The 20,150-nt window shown below is 45.4% G+C and overlaps 1 protein-coding gene across 2 annotated transcripts in view; it reads right to left on the bottom strand.

Annotated features, from left to right (window-relative positions):
• Window positions 1-16,298, bottom strand: part of INTS15 (integrator complex subunit 15) — a 199,228-nt gene extending 182,930 nt beyond the window's left edge. Inside the window, exon 1 of one of the 2 annotated variants that reach the window (XM_078663086.1) lies at window positions 15,922-16,298. The gene's annotated coding sequence lies outside the window, so the exon portion shown is untranslated. The remainder of the gene's footprint in view (window positions 1-15,921) is intronic. The other variant, XM_078663087.1, reaches the window with a different exon arrangement.
• Window positions 16,299-20,150: the final 3,852 nt, after the last annotated feature.

Here is a 20,150-nt window from a genome sequence, read left to right as displayed (position 1 = left end):
CGTTCGACACGGTCTGCCACTGCACCTTAGTGCAGCGCCTCAACAACATCGGAATCCAGGAGAAGGTACTGGAGTGGATCATCTCCTTCCTCGCCGGAAGAACACAGAGAGTCTGCCTCCCCCCTTTCAGATCCGAGGCCACCGAAGTCATCTGCGGCATACCACAAGGATCATCGCTCAGCCCCATGCTTTTCAACATCTACATGAGCCCCCTCGCGGCCATCGCACGCCAACACAACCTCAACATCATCTCCTACGCAGACGACACCCAGCTGATCCTCTCCCTCACCAACGACCCCACAACCAACCTACACGAAGGGATGAAAGACGTAGCCGAGTGGATGATGAACAGCCGCCTGAAACTGAACTCAGATAAGACGGAAGTCCTCATCCTGGGATCATCACCCTCCGCCTCGGACGACTCCTGGTGGCCCCCTGCCCTGGGCAGCGCACCCAAACCAACGGACCACGCACGCAACCTTGGCTTCATCCTGGACTCCTCCCTCTCGATGACCAGACAAGTCAACGCCGTCTCCTCGTCATGCTTCAACATCCTACGCATGCTACGTAAGATCTTCCGGTGGATTCCCACTGAAACCAGGAAGACTGTCACCCAGGCCCTCGTCACCAGCCGACTGGACTACGGTAACTCCCTCTACGACGGCACCACAGCCAAACTTCAGAAAAGACTCCAGCGAATTCAGAACGCCTCAGCACGACTCATCCTGGACATCCCCCGACACAGCCACATCTCCGGACACCTGAGAGACCTGCACTGGCTCCCCGTCAGCAAGAGAATCACGTTCCGTCTCCTCACCCACGCACACAAAGCTCTCCACAACCAAGGCCCCAGATACCTCAACGACCGCCTGACATTCTACACTCCCACCCGCCAGCTACGATCGACCAGCCACGCCCTCGCCGCCGTTCCCCGCATCCGAAGAGCCACAACGGGAGGAAGATCCTTCTCCTACCTGGCTGCCAAGACGTGGAACTCCCTCACCATCCACCTCCACCTGACCCAGGACCACCTCTCCTTCAGGAAGCAACTCAAGACCTGGCTGTTCGAGCAGTAGCGGACCCCCCTCCCCCAAGCGCCTTGAGACCCTCCGGGTGAGTAGCGCGCTATACAAATGCTTTGATTGATTGATTGATTGATCTATCACTTGAAAGCGTAACTGAGAAATGGAATGTTTATCTGTGGTCCAGTGTACTGCTAAACTAGATGTGTTATTAGATGTCCGTATGGTACTTTTGTGTTCTGAAAGGCGTGTTTTAATTGTCCTCTCATTTTTCCCAACGTACAATAATAGCCCACAAGGGCACTTGATGCTATAGATTAAATTCTTATAATTGCAATCAGTGGTGTGCTTCAACTCAATAATCTCTCCTGTTCTTGGATGAGTCCGTTAATTCTGGTGTTGACATTATTGCAGTGAATGCAATTCTGACACCTCCTGGTGCCTTGGGATGTTGTACGTTGCACTTGTTGAGTTGATGTTAGTAAGTCCTTGAGGTTCTTTGATTGACTGTATGCGTGTAATGGTTTGTCTTTGAAAATGTCTGAAATCCGATTCACTCTGTAGTAAGTCCCACCTCGTATTGATGATTCTTCTGCACTTCACTGAACTCGTCGAAAATTTAGAGACAAAAACTGGTCTCTGGGACTTGATTCTTGTTTGCTTTTCAATAGATTGATTCTGTCTTCATTTGCGGTCTTCTGTATGGCTTCCTCTAGAACTTCCAGGGGGTACCCTCTCTCTATGTATTTCTGTGTTGATATGTGATCCTGTTATGTTATGTTATGTTACTGGGCACTTATAAAACACGTGGCTACTCCAGAGTGTCCCGGCGCTAAAAAGACCACGGGACCAGCACTGTGCAACAAGGCAGGTAGACTTCATTCTAATATTAGAAAAGCCAGGTCTTTAGTTTTCTCCTAAAGACCAGGAGATCCTGCACCTGTCTTAGGGAGGGTGGCAGACTGTTCCATAGCTGAGAAAGCACCACTCGAAAGGATCGACCACCCATGCGTGAGCGGGCAAACTTTGGGATGGTCGACAGCCACTTTGCGGAGGACCTCAAGGTCCTAAGCGGGGTATAATGCTGAATCCTGTTCCTAACGTAAGGAGCCCCTGTGTTGTGAAGTGCAGTGAATGCCAAAACCAAGGCTGTAAAGTGGATCCGCTACCGCACCTGTAGCCTAATGTCCTTTTCATCCTTAGAAACTGCGAGTATGGTAAATTGCACAGTAAGTTGCTTGAGCGAAAACTCGTGTATAAAAGTAAATTGTTTCTGTCCGTTTCTTTTCTATGTACCTGAGTGTGAAGTCCCAGCTCTGATTTGTGTGTCGATACATCCAAAAAAACAATTGACGTGTCACTGATCGTGTGTGTGAATTGAATCCTAGATCATGAGTGTTTAATTCCTGGATCTTGCGCTCTAGTTTCTCCTGAGATTCTGTTCAGAAGAGAAAAATGTCATCTATAAATCTGCAATAGAATTGAAAATGATCAGTCCAGTCCTGGTCCCCACATACATCATCCTCCTTATATTTAGCCATAAAGGTGTTCGCATAGGCTGGGGCTCCAGAACAGTTCATAGATGTCCCTGTCAGCTGTAAGAAGAAACAGTCTCCACATTGAAAATAACTGTGATGGAGGCAGAAATGCAGCAACTCTAGTATAAATTTCTTATCTGCTCTTATCTTCGACTGTTGCAGTAATGCCCACAACATGAGGAATAGATGTGTAAAGGGACTTCACATCAATGGTGCACATTATGAAGTTGTTGGTTAATGAGTGCCCAATATTCTGTAATCTCAATGAAAAAAATCAGTAGTGTCTTTAATATATGATGCCCATCCTTGTACAAATGGTTGTTTAAGAAGCAATTAATATATTGCCCTAACGGTTCAAAAAGTGTGCCGCACCCGGTGACAATTGGTCTAAATGGTGGACCTTGGATACTAATGTGGATATTCGGCAAAATATATAGCTGCGGTCTTCTTGGATTAGATACAGTTAAAAAGGACTTAGTGGTACTGCTTATCCAACCCATCTCTAAAACATGGTTCAAAATCACTTGCAAAGTCTCAATCAACTTTGTTGTAGGATCTTGGTCTAGTACAAAGTATGTGGATATGTCCAAAAACATGTTGTTCAACTTTCTGATGATAATACGATGTGTCCATGAAAACAATTGTACTTCCCTTGTCAGCATTTTGAATGCAAATCTCAGAATTATTGGCAAGTGACTTCAATGCTTGTCTCTCATGTTTGGTGAAATTCTGCCTAACTCCACTGGCAACATTGAGTTTCTGAATATCCTTCTTCACCAAGATCTCAAAGTTGTCCAACATCTTATGTGAATTTGGGGTTTAAAAACTGCTTTTGGATTTAAAATCCAGAAGTTCTGTTTCTGGTTGAACCTCCATGGATGGAAGTATATTCGAAAAGAAATGTCTTAACATCAAGGTGCGCATTAATTTATACAACGCAATTTCACACTCTAAAACATTTGTTCTGTAGGTTGGGACAAACCCCATTCCTTTGTTCAAAACACTCTCCTGTGCCTGTGTGAGGTTCATTGAAGGTATGTTGACTACTAAACCTTGTTTTGGCTCCTTAGGTTGGAACGTCCTTTTTCTTTTATTTCTCCTCCATTTCCTGTAGTTGTTCCAGTTTTTGGGCTGTGTTGTCCTGGAGGTTGACTTGCATCTGCAACCTGAGGTAAAAAAGATTTCGAAGAAGATTGCATTATTTCTGTGGTCCCTGCTTCTCTTTCTGTCCGGTCGCTACTCATTCCCGCCTGAGTGATAGGTGCTCGATTGATGTCAACTTTGCTTTAAGATGCCACACTTTCCTCAGATGAAACTGTGGTGGTTTTCCTGAAATTGAAAAGGCATTGTGCGTAAACTTCAGCCCCCGTATAAACCTCGTTCAGTTTGTAATCCAAAGTGTAGTGTTTACATTTTCGTAATTTTCCTTCTGTAATTCTTGGTCATATGTATCCAGTTTTTGGTTGATTCCTTCCAAAATGTTTTTCCAAATATCCGGTTCCATCCTGGTCTCTAAACCCTGTTTAATGGTAGAGATTTATTTTGATAGAGGAATTATCAAGATTAATACGTGAACTATCTGCAGTAAAATGAGATCTAGAGAACATTTATTGAGAATGGCTTAACACTTGTCCATGAAACCACTGTTTTGATTAAATCTGAAAAGCATCAGGTTTATTAAGAATCTGTCCCCTAGATATCCGTCTCACCTTATATTGCACCAGTGTAGAAGCATGTAATCTTTAGTTCAGTTCTCTTCTTGTAAAATATTCCAGTTTTGAGTTGTTGAGATATGGTGCTTCCCTGCACATTAAATGATCTCACATGTAATGTAAATGTGTAATGTAAAAATTATTTATAAAGCGTGCGGACACCAAACAGTTTCATGGCGCTAAAAAACGGATGTGCAAAAGTGGGAGACGGAGTGCAGGTGTTAATCGTAGGCTTGGCGAAACAAGTGAGTTTTTAACATTTTCCTGAAAGATGAGTAACAGGAGATAGACCTGAGTTCGTGTGGAAGAGAATTCCATATTTTGGTGCCAGAAATGAAAACCTGAGGCCACCATGTTTTTCCGTTTAAAGGAGGGAACGGAAAGAAGGTTGTGGTGTAAGGAACGGAGGTTACGAGATGGAACGTAACGGTGAATCCTAGATGCGATAAAAGCGGGACCACGGCCAGTTAATGACTTCAAGGTGGTGCAGCAGAGTTTAAAAATACAGCGTTTTGCCACCGGAAGCCAATGGAGCCTCTTCAGCAAAGAGGAGACGTGTTGGTGTTTAGGTTGATGAAAAATAAGTCTCGCCGCTTGATTCTGAACCAGTTGTAGTTGGCGAAGCTGGTAGGCTGGAATGCCAACGTAAAGAACGTTGGCGTAGTCAAGGCGGGAGGTAACCAATACCATAATGACTAATAGGAGGGCCTCAATGGTCAGGAACCTGCAAATTTTTCGGATTCTCCGAAGGTGGAAGAAACATGATGAGGTGACTGCATTAATCTGAGGTTTTGAAGAAAGATCCTTGCTGATGATAACCCCTAGACTCTTCACGGAGTCAGCAGGGGATGGAGCGGAGCCCCAGCAGGGAGGCCAGAAGTTGGGGTTCCATGGATTAAGAGACCCTCCAGTTAAAACAAGCTCAGTTTTGTCGGGGTTAAAGTTTCAATTGGCTTTGACACATCCATTCGCCAATAAAAGTCATAGTAGACTGAAAGTCGGCGATGGATGTGGGAGATGAATCAAGATTAAAAACCATTTGAATATCATCAGCGTAATTGAGGATAGTGGCTGAGCTATTACATAGGGATCGAATCAAGGGTTGCATACACAAGTTAAATAAGAGTGGCGATAAGGCAGACCCTTGTGGGACCCCACAGGTTAATTTCCTAGGAGTGGCTGAGAAGGTGGATAGATGAACAGCCTGGGAGCGGTGAAGTAAGAAGGATCTGATCCACTCCAGAGCCACGCCCCGGATGCCGGCGCTGTTGACACGGTCACCTCCTGAATCAAAGAATACATTTCAGTAGCGTGTTCCACTGTGTAAACCCATATATCAGCTCTGTTGTCTGTGAGACTTGAAATTGTGTCAAATGACTTGATTGGTGCTACACACTGTGTGTGACTGTGAACTATGAATGTAATATGAATCAGTGGAGCACTCAAAGTTAATATCACACTAATGAAATAATAATCCCTGTAATACCCAGTGTGATACATGATTTAGTTGCTATACAGGTTTGCTGGACAAAAGGCCTTCCAATGTAGCAGGCTGAGGATTAGAGGGATTCTTATTTCATAAGTGTGATATCAACTTTGAGTGCTCCACTGATTCATATTACGTCTATTTTGGCATAAATCAAAACCTGTTGCCATGATAAAAACTGTCAGGGTTCGCCCCACTTAAAGTCCTAGCCTTATCAAACCAACAAAAAGATTGCTGTAACTAATCCAACACTGATCCCTTATAAGCGTGCATGTGGCAACACTATTTGTTGACTTGTAGGCCTCCACTACTTATTGATTTAGTTTCACATCTTATTACTTAGTTTGTAAAGTAATCAAAAGAATAGGCGCAGGCGCACAGCGTAAAGTTGAGAAGATGGATTGTGGGGGAAGTAGTAGTAGGTTGAAGGTAGGTGAAGGTGCTCCTACAGGCGACGCAACTGCCCAAATGCGTCCAACTGATACCCTAAGATGAGTGCGCTACGTGGTACGTAGACGCATCCCTGTATTATGGGCACACTTATGAGGTTCAGGCTAGCTGACTCAAATAAAGTTCAATCAGGAAAGTTCAAGAAAAAACCAGTTCAATGAAAAAGTTTCATCGTTTGTTGTATTTAGTAGTTTCACAAATTCTTGTAATAAAGCGTTACATCACGCAATTCAATGAATTCAGTATAATCCAACGATGTTTCAACAAATGCTCCAATGCATTTCGGACTAAAATAGTCCTTTGTCAAGGAGCGCTGCGGGAGGATACAAAAAATGCAACTTAGATCAACGGTAAATACCAATTGGGGTGCAATAAAATCATGCTGGTGGCGTGTCTAACAACGTGATCACATGCAGGTTAAAGGTGGTGCGGGTTTAGCGTGCACTAAAAAACATGTTGTAGGGCGTGTGAAACTGAATCCGTGAGCGAACGGTGCTGGAAGGTGAAATGCGAACTTTAACTAGGGTTTGTGACGAAAGGTGGTAGGAGTGATGATGAGGTCGGGAAAGGTTTATAAAAGTTTAAACTGGTCTTACGCTTGAGAAATCAGCGCTGTGCTCACATCGGTGCTGCAAAATGAAACGGTGAAAGACCGTGAGGTGTGGCGAACGGGAAAAAACGTTCAGTGTGAAAAAAGAAGGCATGCAGTTATGGTTACTTACTAAGGAGAGTTCAAAGAGTGGACCGAGTGTCACGAACTTCGCGGAGTTACTGCGGAGTTCGAGGGGAGTGTAAGAAAAGTCAAAATAGATAAAGGACCCAGAATAAGTGAGAAATGGAAGCGGCCATCTTGTAGTGGGGAAAAGTGATCAAGAGTTGGTGTACAATCCAGGTGATATGCAGAACGGGGGTGCATAGTATCAAACAGAACAATTACAGATAGCAACTTAGTTCAGTCCGGTCATTGAGACCGAATGGTTTCAGAGATTGAAGTCTATAAATCCACGAAGTCTCCCGTTGTAGGAGGGTCTTGTTGTTGTCTTTGCCCTCTGTGTGGGTAACCATTTCAAGTACAAGATATTTCAGCTGTGCTACGCTATGATGGGCTTCATTAAAATGGATTGCCACATTCGATTTAGTGTTTTTGGTTCGGATGTTCGACTTGTGTTCATTCAATCGGATTTTTATTTTTCTGCTGATTTTTCCCACGTAGATCTTCCCACATGGACATTTGAGTAAGTAAATCAGGTTTGCTGAATCACATGTAGCATCTACTTTGAGATTGATTTCAAAACTTCTCATAGGGTGGTTTATGGTGTTGCCTCCTATGACATTGTTGCAATTATTGCAGTGATGACACGGACGTGTGCCCGTGTGTATTCTTGGTGCAGCAGTCGGTTTGGACAATATTTCTCTGATGTTCATGGGTCTGCTGTAGGCGAAGATGGGGGATTCTTTAAAGAGATCACCAAAATCTGGTTCAGACGATAAGATTCGCCAATGTTTAAGTATGATCTTTTTGTAGATTTTGCACGAAGTAGAGTATCTGGAGACCAGTGCCATTCTTTGATTGGAATCCTTTTTCTTGCTTTTCAAAGCTTCTGAGCGTGGAATGGTATTTACTCTGTCCGTAGCCTCTTTAATGATTTCTTGTGGGTACCCCCTGCTGGAGAACCTGGTAGCCATGGATTGTATTTGGGAGTTTCTCGTATCATTGTTGGATACTATCCGAGTGACTCTCAGCATTTGACTAAAAGGTAAGTGTCTCTTTAGTGAGTCTTGGTGAAAACTGCTGTATAACAATGCGTTGTTGCGGTCGGTGGTTTTTCGATAGAGATCGGTTTCGATGCCTTCAGGGGTGATTTTCACAAGTACGTCCAAGAACGTAATTTCTTTGTCGGAAATGTTCCATGTGAATTCAATCCGATCGTCTTTGGAATTCAAGATGGTTAATGCTGATTCTAGGTGATCTCGGGAGTCTTTCCAGATGAAAAATAGATCATCTATGTAGCGTGTATATAATTTGAGGTTGTCTTTCCAGTTGGCGTTTGTCAGAATATGGTTAAGTTCAAAGTTGCCCATATATATGTTTGCATACGTCGGCGCGGCGCAATTGCCCATAGCCATCCCGGACATTTGTAAATACCAACGTTGTTCAAAAGAAAAATAACTATGATATAAAGTAAAGACCATGAGTTCCAAAATGAAAGTCTTCAAGGGGTCTGTTATGTCAGATTTCAATAATGCCAATTCAATCGCTTCGATTCCACCGTCATGGGGAATGGAGGTGTATAAGCTCTTGATGTCAGCGGTGCACAATAGTATTTGCTCATCCTCATTGATTTGAATAGAATTTAACTTGTTGATAAAGTCAGTGGTGTCTCTAATGTAGCTCTCTAGGTTGGTGACCATAGGTTGCAAGTAGCGATCGATGAATTTTCCGATCGGCTCATGAATTGATCCTCTCGTAGAAACGATGGGACGGAAAGGTGGATCCATCAAGTCTTTGTGGATTTTAGGAAGCATTGTAATGGTAGGACTTCTTGGATGGTCCACTGTAAGGTATCGCTTGGTTCTGTCATCGATGATGTCGTTTTCTTTGGCTTTGTCTATGATGTCGAGCAAGATCGATTTATATTCGTTGGTGGGGTTCCCACCAAGTGGCAGGTAGGTGTTAGCGTCAAGGACATGTTCTCTGGCCCTCCGGTTGTAGAGGTCAGTATTAAGGATGACTAAAGCGCCTCCCTTATCGGCTTTAAGGCATTTAATGGCCTTGTTGTTGGCGATGCTTTTCAGTGTGTCTTGGTCCTTGTTGGTGATGTTCCTGCGTGTCTTTTTCTTGAAGTTGATTTTGGCTATGTCTTGCCGTACTAAAGTCTCAAAAGTGTCAATACTCTTGTGGCTGCTTGAGGGCATATAGTTGCTGGGTGGTCGTAATCCAAGTAGCAAATCAGGTTTGATTTCTTTAGGAGGTTCCAGGACTTTCTCAAAAAAATGCTTCAGTCGCAACTTCCTAGTGAGTTTAAAGGTGCTGACCTCTAGTTCAAGTAGATTGGTGTTGCTCGTAGGGATGAATGACATGCCCTTCTGCAAAATCTACAAAAAGATCATACTTAAACATTGGGGAATCTTATCGTCTGAACCAGATTTTGGTGATCTCTTTAAAGAATCCCCCATCTTCGCCTACAGCAGACCCATGAACATCAGAGAAATATTGTCCAAACCGACTGCTGCACCAAGAATACACACGGGCACACGTCCGTGTCATCACTGCAATAATTGCAACAATGTCATAGGAGGCAACACCATAAACCACCCTATGAGAGGTTTTGAAATCAATCTCAAAGTAGATGCTACATGTGATTCAGCAAACCTGATTTACTTACTCAAATGTCCATGTGGGAAGATCTACGTGGGAAAAACCAGCAGAAAAATAAAAATCCGATTGAATGAACAGAAGTCGAACATCCGAACCAAAAACACTAAATCGAATGTGGCAATCCATTTTAATGAAGCCCATCATAGCGTAGCACAGCTGAAATATCTTGTACTTGAAATGGTTACCCACACAGAGGGCAAAGACAACAACAAGACCCTCCTACAACGGGAGACCTCGTGGATTTATAGACTTCAATCTCTGAAACCATTCGGTCTCAATGACCGGACTGAACTAAGTTGCTATCTGTAATTGTTCTGGTTGATTCTATGCACCCCCGTTCTGCATATCACCTGGATTGCACACCAACTCTTGATCACTTTTCCCCACTACAAGATGGCCACTTCCATTTCTCACTTATTCTGGGTCCTTTATCTATTTCGACTTTTCTTACACTCCCCTCGAACTCCGCAGTAACTCCGCGAAGTTCGTGACACTCGGTCCACTCTTTGAACTCTCCTTAGTAAGTAACCATAACTGCATGCCTTCTTTTTTCACACTGAACGTTTTTTCCCGTTCGCCACACCTCACGGTCTTTCACCGTTTCATTTTGCAGCACCGATGTGAGGACAGCGCTGATTTCTCAAGCGTAAGACCAGTTTAAACTTTTATAAACCTTTCCCGACCTCATCATCACTCCTACCACCTTTCGTCACAAACCCTAGTTAAAGTTCGCATTTCACCTTCCAGCACCGTTCGCTCACGGATTTAGTTTCACACGCCCTACAACATGTTTTTTAGTGCACGCTAAACCCGCACCACCTTTAACCTGCATGTGATCACGTTGTTAGACACGCCACCAGCATGATTTTATTGCACCCCAATTGATATTTACCGTTGATCTAAGTTGCATTTTTTGTATCCTCCCGCAGCGCTCCTTGACAAAGGACTATTTTAGTCCGAAATGCATTGGAGCATTTGTTGAAACATCGTTGGATTATACTGAATTCATTGAATTGCGTGATGTAACGCTTTATTACAAGAATTTGTGAAACTACTAAATACAACAAAGGATGAAACTTTTTCATTGAACTCGTTTTTTCTTGAACTTTCCTGATTGAACTTTATTTGAGTCAGCTAGCCTGAACCTCATAAGTGTGCCCATAATACAGGGATGCGTCTACGTACCACGTAGCGCACTCATCTTAGGGTATCAGTTGGACGCATTTGGACAGTTGCGTCGCCTGTAGGAGCACCTTCACCTACCTTCAACCTACTACTACTTCCCCCACAATCCATCTTCTCAACTTTACGCTGTGCGCCTGCGCCTATTCTTTTGATTACGTATACACTACCCACTGCCCGTTAGGCTGGCAGCACGCCTCCTTGAGTCTACCTAAAGATGCAATATGACGACATCTCCAAATCTACCGAAGCCCACGCAGAAACATTGGCATTTGATCCTGATGCAACGGAAAGGATCTATGCACTGATCAACGAGGATTTAACCCAAACACCTTCTAGCAGAATGAAGGAACAATGTATCAAACAACTCCTTTACCTTTCTAAACGCCGCGTCAACCAGAAACTCCATGCGAACACGCTTATTAAATATCATAAAGCGCTCCGCATTCCCCGTGGCCTCCGGATTGCTCTTAAGCCCTCTTTATGTAAGAACTCTAAAGCCTTCTTAGAGAGATGGTACGCCATACTAAATAAGTGCAGTCTGGACTTGATACTATTGATTATAGAGGAACTGTCAGGAATTCTTCAGGAACTTACCCTTGAAATAACCACCACCGAAAGCGAACTAAAAGACCTTATAACCCCAGAAGAACTGGGTACGACCATGGAAGAAATCAACAGATAGATTGATCGTCACACTAGGGAGATTAATGAACGGAAGTTGCGCAAATTTCGGCGCGATACTTTAGACTACAAGCTTGGGGAAGTGTATACCTGGGCGGATGTCTACGCCCAGCGCCGTAGAAACAAACCGTACACCCAAAACACCGACACCTCATCTTCTGATAGTGACAACACCAACCGTCCCCCAAGACGTCCACCAACTGAACGAACAACCTCTACTGATCGGCCAGATCAAGCACCAACTCCATCTACTTCCCACACCGACACAACTACCACCGTGCCTTTTTTAGAGTCACGCCCAGACAGAACCGACGACCCAGACGGGGCAAAAGGGCAAACAAAAAACAACGAAAAAACCCAACAACAACCTCAGACCAAAGCCAAAACGAGGAAGAATCGTTAGTAATAAACATTTCAGACACTAGCCTCACCATGAATGAAACCAAAATTCTACAGAAGGGCATGTCATTCATCCCTACGAGCAACACCAATCTACTTGAACTAGAGGTCAGCACCTTTAAACTCACTAGGAAGTTGCGACTGAAGCATTTTTTTGAGAAAGTCCTGGAACCTCCTAAAGAAATCAAACCTGATTTGCTACTTGGATTACGACCACCCAGCAACTATATGCCCTCAAGCAGCCACAAGAGTATTGACACTTTTGAGACTTTAGTACGGCAAGACATAGCCAAAATCAACTTCAAGAAAAAGACACGCAGGAACATCACCAACAAGGACCAAGACACACTGAAAAGCATCGCCAACAACAAGGCCATTAAATGCCTTAAAGCCGATAAGGGAGGCGCTTTAGTCATCCTTAATACTGACCTCTACAACCGGAGGGCCAGAGAACATGTCCTTGACGCTAACACCTACCTGCCACTTGGTGGGAACCCCACCAACGAATATAAATCAATCTTGCTCGACATCATAGACAAAGCCAAAGAAAACGACATCATCGATGACAGAACCAAGCGATACCTTACAGTGGACCATCCAAGAAGTCCTACCATTACAATGCTTCCTAAAATCCACAAAGACTTGATGGATCCACCTTTCCGTCCCATCGTTTCTACGAGAGGATCAATTCATGAGCCGATCAGAAAATTCATCGATCGCTACTTGCAACCTATGGTCACCAACCTAGAGAGCTACATTAGAGACACCACTGACTTTATCAACAAGTTAAATTCTATTCAAATCAATGAGGATGAGCAAATACTATTGTGCACCGCTGACATCAAGAGCTTATACACCTCCATTCCCCATGACGGTGGAATCGAAGCGATTGAATTGGCATTATTGAAATCTGACATAACAGACCCCTTGAAGACTTTCATTTTGGAACTCATGGTCTTTACTTTATATCATAGTTATTTTTCTTTTGAACAACGTTGGTATTTACAAATGTCCGGGATGGCTATGGGCAATTGCGCCGCGCCGACGTATGCGAACATATATATGGGCAACTTTGAACTTAACCATATTCTGACAAACGCCAACTGGAAAGACAACCTCAAATTATATACACGCTACATAGATGATCTATTTTTCATCTGGAAAGACTCCCGAGATCACCTAGAATCAGCATTAACCATCTTGAATTCCAAAGACGATCGGATTGAATTCACATGGAACATTTCCGACAAAGAAATTACGTTCTTGGACGTACTTGTGAAAATCACCCCTGAAGGCATCGAAACCGATCTCTATCGAAAAACCACCGACCGCAACAACGCATTGTTATACAGCAGTTTTCACCAAGACTCACTAAAGAGACACTTACCTTTTAGTCAAATGCTGAGAGTCACTCGGATAGTATCCAACAATGATACGAGAAACTCCCAAATACAATCCATGGCTACCAGGTTCTCCAGCAGGGGGTACCCACAAGAAATCATTAAAGAGGCTACGGACAGAGTAAATACCATTCCACGCTCAGAAGCTTTGAAAAGCAAGAAAAAGGATTCCAATCAAAGAATGGCACTGGTCTCCAGATACTCTACTTCGAGCAAAATCTACAAAAAGATCATACTTAAACATTGGCGAATCTTATCGTCTGAACCAGATTTTGGTGATCTCTTTAAAGAATCCCCCATCTTCGCCTACAGCAGACCCATGAACATCAGAGAAATATTGTCCAAACCGACTGCTGCACCAAGAATACACACGGGCACACGTCCGTGTCATCACTGCAATAATTGCAACAATGTCATAGGAGGCAACACCATAATCCACCCTATGAGAGGTTTTGAAATCAATCTCAAAGTAGATGCTACATGTGATTCAGCAAACCTGATTTACTTACTCAAATGTCCATGTGGGAAGATCTACGTGGGAAAAATCAGCAGAAAAATAAAAATCCGATTGAATGAACACAAGTCGAACATCCGAACCAAAAACACTAAATCGAATGTGGCAATCCATTTTAATGAAGCCCATCATAGCGTAGCACAGCTGAAATATCTTGTACTTGAAATGGTTACCCACACAGAGGGCAAAGACAACAACAAGACCCTCCTACAACGGGAGACCTCGTGGATTTATAGACTTCAATCTCTGAAACCATTCGGTCTCAATGACCGGACTGAACTAAGTTGCTATCTGTAATTGTTCTGTTTGATACTATGCACCCCCGTTCTGCATATCACCTGGATTGTACACCAACTCTTGATCACTTTTCCCCACTACAAGATGGCCGCTTCCATTTCTCACTTATTCTGGGTCCTTTATCTATTTCGACTTTTCTTACACTCCCCTCGAACTCCGCAGTAACTCCGCGAAGTTCGTGACACTCGGTCCACTCTTTGAACTCTTCTTAGTAAGTAACCATAACTGCATGCCTTCTTTTTTCACACTGAACGTTTTTTCCCGTTCGCCACACCTCACGGTCTTTCACCGTTTCATTTTGCAGCACCGATGTGAGCACAGCGCTGATTTCTCAAGCGTAAGACCAGTTTAAACTTTTATAAACCTTTCCCGACCTCATCATCACTCCTACCACCTTTCGTCACAAACCCTAGTTAAAGTTCGCATTTCACCTTCCAGCACCGTTCGCTCACGGATTTAGTTTCACACGCCCTACAACATGTTTTTTAGTGCACGCTAAACCCGCACCACCTTTAACCTGCATGTGATCACGTTGTTAGACACGCCACCAGCATGATTTTATTGCACCCCAATTGATATTTACCGTTGATCTAAGTTGCATTTTTTGTATCCTCCCGCAGCGCTCCTTGACAAAGGACTATTTTAGTCCGAAATGCATTGGAGCATTTGTTGAAACATCGTTGGATTATACTGAATTCATTGAATTGCGTGATGTAACGCTTTATTACAAGAATTTGTGAAACTACTAAATACAACAAACGATGAAACTTTTTCATTGAACTCGTTTTTTCTTGAACTTTCCTGATTGAACTTTATTTGAGTCAGCTAGCCTGAACCTCATAAGTGTGCCCATAATACAGGGATGCGTCTACGTACCACGTAGCGCACTCATCTTAGGGTATTCGTTTGTAAAGTACCACTAAACAACGAGGGGCAACATTTAAAACAGGAAAGAAAATCATACCATCATTTAAATAATCGTTCAGAACTACATATACACATACAAGAAAAATCGATGTAAGATGCATCAAAAATTGTCACAATTGTGTTGCTATCGGCTAAAAGTAAAGTACTAAGAAGTAAACTTGACTTGGATTGCCCTATATAAAACCAGAAGTATAAAGTGAAATAAACTTGACTTGGATTGCCCTATATAAAACCAGAAGTATAAAGTGAATACATGGATGTTATAGTTGATGGGCCTTAATTCAAGATCGGTTATAACTGGGCTGCCTAGGTGAAATGGCTTTGGCGAGGCATGATTCTATGACTAGAGTATGAAGTAGGGTAGAGATAACCTCATGTTGGAACTGTAGCTGTAATCAGTCAGGTGGATCAATACCCAGTGATGGTGAACATGCTGTCTGTTTTAGTTGCCGTTTCCTATTGATAAGAGCACTCAGCGTACAACTGCTTTATCGGATACATTCTGTTTAGTGCAGAAAGTCGGGCAGAGGACTGAATGCTTCTGGTGCTGATGTAGCGAACTGGTGGCAAGTTGCCCGCTGGGGATGCTGGTTTATTGCTTGATAGCAGGAACCTGCGGTTATTGCCTGACAGAGCAGGGAGTCTGCAATCAGGTAATTGTGGTGACGGTCCTGCCTGCTGAAGACCTGGGGTCACTGTCTGTTTGAACCTGTAGGTAGAGGGGGAACGACAAACAGGAGTACTAGGATAAGTGGAACTAGTTTCACTGGCAGCAGGCATGTCATGTCGTGGCAGGGCCGCTGAGTGATGCCACCTTGTGCGACTGAGTAAGGACCTGCATGGGATTCATGAACCGAGACCCTGGTCCGTCTCCAACAGTTTAACACCCCAGTCACCCATAGAAATCTCCCACCAGACTCAATAAAGTTACCTCCACAGAAAACTGCTTTACCCCCTCATAGTACCAGAGCGACGAAAACACAACTTCCGACACAGGTCCCGCCTTTTCCGGTGTTCCAACCGCTCAAGCGCCCGGCGTCTGACATGCTTCGTCCCTCAAAGCTCCATAGGCGTGGTATTTGCTCTGACCCCCTTCTAAAGGGTAGGATATGTCCAGAATGAAAGGCCGCAGGGCAATTGTATATTTAACCCCGACTCAAGCCTCGGGAAGGAGGACATCGCAGACTCGGGTTGACAGCGTGCTGATTCCCATTGGTTGCAGCAGGAAGTGCAAGCAGGCTCGCGACGTCCAATGCTGGGTCGATTTTTTTTTTGTCCTGATTAGCGTCTGGGGAAGGAAGCGAGGTCGACGCGGGGACAGCGCAGCCTCGGATTGGCTCATTGTATGTTGGCTCCCATTGGTTGCTGGTAATAACGTAACCCACTTTAGGCACACGCCCATCGCTTCTCCTATTGGCCCCCGAGTCCAGGCTGCAGATGCACACAACGGTTTTACTTTCTATTGGTTGGCTGCCGTTCTGCAGTGCAGGATTCGGCATCTAAGGTTCGCAAATAGCACCATTTCATTTGTTTTTTCATTGTATTATTAAATACAAACATTGCAATAATTCTAAAGTGATAGTGCGTAGTTACTTATATAAGTAACAAAAATCTGAAAACACCCCTCTCACCAGAATTATCAAATAAATCGCTATCTTGCGAAAAACGTAGCATTGGCAAAGTGATGGGCATGCTCTCTCCAGAAATAACACGGTGAGACATCAGAAGGTACACCAACGAAGGAGTCTTTATTGATGACCCAAAATGTAGAGAACCCACGACTTGCTTCCAGTGTCGCCTGGTTCGCCCACAGAGTGAAGGATAATTATAGCCAAAGCTGCCGACTTAGGAGCTGGGTAACTAGGTTCGAGTCTTTGTGTTGGCTCAGCCAGGGCTTTAAGTGGGCTGAACCAACTGTGGGACTTCTTAAAGGGCCGTGGTCAACGTGATTAAGGGCGTGGCTTAAATACAAATAAGCTAAAAATCTGTGTTTAGCTCAGTGTGCCGCCCGACATGTATTTTGCTGTTCCTGTCATTGCGTCCCTCCAGCTATATGATACAAGTCACATCATATCTACAAGTCAGGCCTATTGGCTTTGTCAATGGTTGTTATTTGCATAAGATAAATAAGCAGCAACTATGGCATGTATATAATATTGAAAAAACTTCCACTTAAAGCCCTGGTGACACCACGACAATGTTGCTGCTCCCGAGTTTCAAAAAGAGAAGTGGAATCCAGATAGAAAAGTACTGTCTTTAACGGATTTCCCTTTCTCACCAACGCTCACCCGGGCACACCAATGTGCCTGCTGTCACTGCAGTACGGGGAAAAAAAATGGACCGCCTGTGACACGGCACAAAGCAGAGCCCGATAGAGACCCGTTTCGAGGCACCCTTAAAAAAACTGCCGGTGCTCAGACCCAGTGAGACCCGGCCCACTTAAAGCCCTGGGCATAGCATCCTGTGATTTTGGGCAAACCGCTTTATCTCCTGTGCCTACAAAAAATGAATGTGTCCTTGTGTAATGTAACTGGTGCTCATGTAAACTACTCCTATACCTTTGGGTCGCGTTTGTGCAATATTAAACTGCAAAAAAATAAAATTAAAAAACAGCCAGGAACCCTGCACTGTATGTAATGTTGGGCCTCAGGCCCACATTATGCAAATAATGGACATGAACACATAGGCGAGTTACTGTGGTAACTGGCCTCGAGCACGTTCACCCGGGCCCTTTTATTGATGGGGCCACTTCACTCGTGGCACCCGTGATGGATGAGGGTGCAGTGTGCCCAGCCCTCGAGGGAGTGGCTGAGAGAACAGCTTCCTGCGGATCACTAGAACGTGTCCTGCAGGACACTACATTCCTTCCCAACTTTATTGAAGAACAAACAAAACGTCAATCCAACCTGTGGGGACACAACAATTAACTAAACCACCACAGGGTCCATCAGTCTTCTGAGACAGGGGGCCGGAAGGCGTCCGAGGTGGGCTGATGACTCTGCCTGCAGCAGGACATTCTCGGTCGGCACTCGTAGGTTAACCTGAATGGTTCAGGACACAACCGCTGGCTTGGAGATGTCCGCTGCATAGCGTCAGTTCACATGTGATGACATGCCTTTCATAGCCTCTCATTTGTTGACGTTGGCGATGGTCTGTGGTGAATTCAAACAGTTCTTTCAATGGGATGCGTCATGAGCATGGATGGAGTTCATGGTGACGGTTCGTGGAGGTGTTGCCTGATCAATTGTCTCTGTGTAACCTTTTGGCTGCAACCGATGACCCGTCGGTGGGGCTAAGTCTCTTCTCACTCTCCCACCTGGAGAGGCCTGTTGCCGGGGTTGCTGCGGGACTGCAGGAAGGCTACGCTGGGACCGTTTGTTTGCCGACTGGGGGCAGCTGTAGGACCACCTAGGAGCCGTTACTTGGTCGCACGCACAATCCTCTAGGGTGGAGATGTCTTGGCCAATGCTTGCTCTCACTAATGCGGTTCAGGAGTGTGCCCGGGTCACAAATAGCCTCTGGTCTCTTTTCTCGGCTGGTGTGGCAACAGCGTGTGACTCCAGTCCATCGATACTCTGGGGGTGGTGCTTGACGCATGTGTTGATGGCTGGCGTGATGGTGGTTGCCAGCCAGGTGGTGACTCAGGATGACAGGTGGTGATGACTTGCTGGGAGAGTTGGATGTCAGGAGGGACTTGGCAGCCATGTGCCTCTGCCTTTCTGAGGTTGTGTTTCCGTGATGGCGCAACACGTAGAGTGTGTGGATCCTCTTTTGCCTGGCTTGGGACCACTGCCGGCTCCGTCTTGAGGCGGTGTGAGGAAAGACACTCAGTGCTGATGTTCACCCATGGCACTTGCAGTCAGGAGCAGGGATGCTGTTTGACTTGGACTACTGACACTCTGGGGTGGACTGTCGCCTGGGGAAGCGTTTGGATGATCGATGGTTTGGGTTTGCAGCAGCTTATGTTCGGTTCTCCCGTGAGGCTGTATCCAGGGACGCCGGTTGATGCTCACTTGGAGAAGCGTTGGGATGATACTCGGTTTGCTCTTGGTGAGGCTTACTCTTGGTTCTCCCTTGAGGCTCTATCCAGGGACACCGATTGACGCTCACTTGGGGAAGCGTTGGGATGAGACTCGGTTGCACTTGCTGCAGCTTACTCTTGGTTCTCCCTTGAGGCTGTATCCAGGGCCGTCGATCCGCTTTGGTGGCTGTCGGGTGTGTCAGGGTGTGCTCTTGGCTTGCTGTACGAGTCCTCGGTCTTCGCCCTTTGTTGGTCTGTTTGACCCACCTGTGTTCATCCGATTTCGGGGTGACAGGGCTGTCACTCTCTTCTTTCTTCGAGGGCGTTGCGTTTGGACCTCTAGGCGGCACCGTCGTCTGCCTTTGTTTAGGCGTGCTTGTCCGGACTGGTCAATTGGTGTGACGTGCTCCTTGCTTGCTGGGCGACGTGACATCCGGGCCGTGTCACTGGTTGCTGGAGCACATGTAGCTGTGGCAACCTGCGACATGGAGTGTGCGACTCCTCTCTTGCCTGTCTTGGCTCACGACCGACTCTGTCTTGAGGCAGTGTGAGATGTGGATGCTCTCCGTTGAAATTGTAGGCAGCCTTCGGGCATATGTTGCATTCGTCAATCGTCTTGGCTGCGTCTGGTGCAGCCTCTTTCAGTAACTGGGTGTGAGCAGGCAGTCTCCTTTGTGGTGGCAGTGCGCACTCTGGGATATGTTGACTGCTGTCGCCAATTGGTTAGCTGGACGGTGTGCTGTGCTCTGCTACTGCTGATGTCGGTTGCGGTGAGCAGTCAGTGCGTTGAACAGCTGCTTGGATGCGCCGGTGTGGATCTCCTTGCTAGGATCAGTGAGCAAACTCCTGTTGCTGGTCTAGCCACTTCCAGCAGGGTAGTGGGGCGTAAGGGCCTCCCCACCGGTCTGCGGTGCTGTCGAGGCTGACGGTCGTGGGGCACAGTTGGCTATCTGCTCTGTCCCTGCAAAATGTCCCTCAGCACGTTGCGCCTGGGGAGCCGCCAGGTGGCGCTGTGGTCGTCTTGGTGGCGTACCCTGGTTGCTGCAGATTTTGGGTTTTCTGGTAGCTGTTGGCGAGTGGTGCGTAATGCACTCTGTCTCAGTGTGCTTCTCTTGGGACTCGTCGTCTGGCTGGGTTTT

This window comes from Lissotriton helveticus, chromosome 10 (genome assembly GCF_964261635.1).
Source record: "Lissotriton helveticus chromosome 10, aLisHel1.1, whole genome shotgun sequence".
In the NCBI taxonomy this organism is placed as follows: Eukaryota; Metazoa; Chordata; class Amphibia; order Caudata; family Salamandridae; genus Lissotriton; species Lissotriton helveticus.
This window is presented reverse-complemented; position numbering and strand designations above follow the sequence as displayed.